The sequence below is a fragment of the Anastrepha obliqua genome, chromosome 1 (assembly GCF_027943255.1).
Source record: "Anastrepha obliqua isolate idAnaObli1 chromosome 1, idAnaObli1_1.0, whole genome shotgun sequence".
NCBI lineage: Eukaryota > Metazoa > Arthropoda > Insecta > Diptera > Tephritidae > Anastrepha > Anastrepha obliqua.
In genome coordinates this window covers 111,179,621-111,183,817 of record NC_072892.1, presented here as the reverse complement: position 1 = coordinate 111,183,817, position 4,197 = coordinate 111,179,621, and positions in this window count along the sequence as shown.

The window sequence follows — 4,197 nt, the reverse complement described above, 5'->3', positions numbered from 1 at the left end:
AAGGTCAAGATATTTTCTTAAGTGTTTTTATTTATTGAGGTTGACGGAAGAACGAGAGTAAATATTTGACTAAATGTGCTATGAGATGGGCCTTAGGTCTGGAAATGGGTATGGGAGTACCAAAAACTATAACCTAATTTGATATGCAATGATTTAATTCACTTTAGTTTCACTCTTCCTTTAAATAAGATATGCAGGGTACGGTTTGGATAGATTACCTCCACAACTATTAACCATTAACTATTAACGATTGCCCAAACATTTTCAATAGAGTTGGCATCAGGCGACTGTAAAGTCCAATCCAACATTTCAATGTCATTTTGCTGTTTCCACTATAAACAGCGTCGGCTTCAATGTTCGTTATTTTCTTTTAAAATACAAGGTTAGCTAGTTCGTTCAAAAATCTCCGCAGCTGACTGTAAAATGCTTTCTGCTAAATTTTCTTCATCAAATCTGGCAGTAAACAAAAATAAATGGCCAAATTCTTTTTCAGAGAAGCAGCCCCAAGCGTGATCCTTAACTAGATGCTTAACAGTTCGTTAAAGTTATCGCTTATCAACAGTACACCGGAACCGACGAATGCAACAACTCAGCCAAAAGGAAGATTCATCCGTGAATACAAGTATTACGTTTATCCAATTCCGCCGTAGCCCGCGCCAGTCATTGTTCAATGTGTGATAATGAGAGCAGTGGTTTTTTCAATGCGCTCCGGAATTTGAGATTTTCTGCACGTAAACGTCTTCGAATCTTGTCTTTATACATATTAAGACAACTTTTCCTTAAACTGCTTCACTTCACGCAACGAGAAGTTCGACCTTGTCACAAACAAACCAATAGTCGCTGGTTTTGGGAAACGTCGTCAACACTTTTTATTTCGGTATGCCGTTGCACCCATTTATTTATGAACGTCTTCGACTTCTCGTATTTCAAATCGTTCGTTATAAAAGCAAGGTACGCTTTCTAAATTTCTCACAAAACTTACAAATTCGGTACGGGCCGAACTCTATATACCCGCGCACATTTTATTAAAATCTAATTTCATCAGATTATTAATTTTTGGAATCCAACAAACTCACAGACAATGAGTGTTATAAAAAGTGGTTAAATTTTAAGGGCCGATGTTGAATGTGAACCACACCTAAACGTCAAGTTTTTTTCTGCATTTCATTTGACATTTGGACCGGCATCATTGGGCCGTATTTTTCCCAAAATGAGGCCGGTCAGGCAGTTACTGTGAATAGTGTTCGCTATTGTGAGATGATAATGAACTTTTATAGCCCGAATTGGAAGATATGGATGTGGACGATAATATGGTTTCAACAGGACGGTGCCACTTGTCACACAGCTAACGAAACAATGGATCTTTTGCGCGAAAAATTTTATGGCCGAATAATCTCACGTCGCGGCGATGTCAATTGGCCGCCAAGACCATGATTTGACACCGTTGGACTTCTTTCTTTGGGGTTATTTGAAAACAAGGTGTACGTCGATAAGCCAGCCACAATTCAAGAGCTAAAGGATAAGATAATTCGGCACTTTAACGGCATAGAACTTCAATTATGTCTCAGCGTCATTGAAAATTTGGACCATCGAATGGAGGTGAGCCGCCGAAGCCGCGGTGGCCATTTGGCCGATATTTTGTTCCATACAAAATTGAGCCATACCAATATTATCATAATAAAGAGAAATGACAATAATTTCTTAAAAAAATTGTATTTTATTCAAAATTAACACCGGCCTTTGAAACTTAACTACCCTTTACATAGCTTGTAAGAGGAGAGGAACGGACGGATGTTTAGTTTTCAGATATAAAGAGTCTGATCTCAATAATATTTATATCAGGTATCAATAAGGCGGATAGCAAAGATTTTAACAAGTTTCGGCGTGTTTTAGTAAATTTAGCCTAGCACCACCGATTATCAAACATTTTACTTTCGTAGTATTCCTTCTTTTTCTGTACTTTTACGGAGTAAAACTCCACTAATTACCAGAGTATTCCACTTTTTTTAATTTTATTTTAACATCAAACTGTACTTGTCTGCCCGTTATTACAGCAGCTCCTTCTTAACTCATGAAACTTCAAAACGCCGGGTAGGCGCGTACGCCGTACCCAACTGCTGCTTCGCGACTAGATTTCTTCTTTTATACTTATCATTTCTATCAAATTTAAATTTTTTTTGTTTATAACAGTAATATCATGTTTTTTCATTTTTTTAAGAATTACCCTTGTAGGGCAGGTGTGCTTGGTTATTGACCAATTTGGAACAAATTCATCATCGAACTTTGTTTTTGAATAACTTTTACTAAATGAAAAATCATTTCTTGGATTTTTACAAAATTTCCTATTAACAAAATTTTCTCATTTCCCTTTGTTGATACTTAGACATTTGTGCCTGTTTTAAGGGGGGTATTCACATGAACGGCGTGCGAAAAAAGTAAAAAGTCGGAATTCTTGTTTAAAGAAAATAAAATTCAACTATTTTTCTTTTTGATATTTATTTCATAACTGTATAAAAAATAAAGTTAAAATATTTAAAAATGGCGAAGATATGACTCCACGAAAAAAAGGGTTGGCGCCGCACCTCAGCCATGATAACGCCTGTTCTATTCATCTGAAACAACAAAATAAAAAATCATTTTATTCAGGAAGGTTGTCGTCATCATATGAACGAGAATCTTTGAAAAAAATTACTTGCAATGAAATGGCAGCCTCTTAAACATGAAAATCGCGATTTTACAATTTTTTTTTACTTTGCTGGACCATAAAAAATTGAAAATATTGTTCGATTGTAATAATTCTACTTCATATTATAGGGGCATTAATTACAAACAAAGGTGGCCGCCGTAGCGGAGTGGGTTGGTGCGCGACTACCATTCGGAATTCACAGAGAGAACGTAGGTTCGAGTGAAAAAAAACACCAAAATTAAGAAAAATATTTTCCAAAAGCGGTCTCCTCTTGGCAGGCAATGGCAAACCTCCGAGTGTATTTCTACCATGAAAAAGCTCCTCATAAAAATATCTGCCGTTCGGAGTCGGCTTGAAACTCTAGGTTCCTCCATTTGTGGAACAACATCAAGACGCACACCACAAATACGAGGAGGAGCTCGGCCAAACACCCAAAAATGGTGTACCCGCCAATTATATACATATATATATTGTATATAATTACAAACAAAATGAGACCATACTCGTCCAAATCGGTACATTAAATTTTTATTTATCGCAGCTGAGATTTTGAAAAACGTAAATTTTCAGAAAACGCGTTTAAAGTTGAAAGTACCATTCTCTGACCTGTGCGCGCTCGGCTTTAATTCTCCGTAACTCATGGAGATTTCAAGATTTCTCGAAAATTCCTGTTGGAGATTATTCGGAAAGCATTACAGAATTAAATAATTAAAAATAAATCAATTTTTTGAACCAGAATCATGGGAATACCCCTTTAAAGCATTTTCCATGACTTTATGCAAGATTTATTAATTTATTCATTTCATAGTCTAAAAAATGCAGTATTTCTTAAAAAAAAATATCAATGCTAAATAATGTAAGCAAAAATAAGCTAATCTTATAATTTACAAGTTATTGAAATTACTGAAAGAAAATGTAACATTTCTTATAATTTACAGAGAAAGAATATTAGGTAATACTAAGAATTTAGTTCAACAATTCATTTGAATACCAATTTGAATTTGCTTTGTTGAAGAAAAATCTAGGCAACTATGATTTGAAAGCGAGTTAAGTTCTCTCAAAGTTCTAGAAATCGGAGCGTTGAAAGCATAATTAATATAGGTCTAACCATCCCTAACCAGAAAATATCCCGATCCCCTAAGCTTTGCTGAGGAATATTGAAATTAATTTTCTTGGCTAGCGACGATAACTGTTCGTATTCCTATCGAATATTATGCTTAAGGGTTGCGATTGCCTGAGGGTGGCTGGCAAAAACACGCGACGCCAAGTAGCCTCAAAGAAGGAGGTCTCAGAATGTTAAATCGGCCGACCTTGCTGGCTCTACCAAAGCTTCACAACATAAGATTACGCGACCCGGAAACAATTCTTTCACAATATCCACTGTGACCCATGCTACATGTTCTTGTTGAACCCACATGATCACCGAGCCCTGCTCATCCAATTCCGGCAGCAAGAGTTCGTTCATCATGCCAGTAGCAGTAACCGTATTGCCGATGACATCCTCAAAAAAT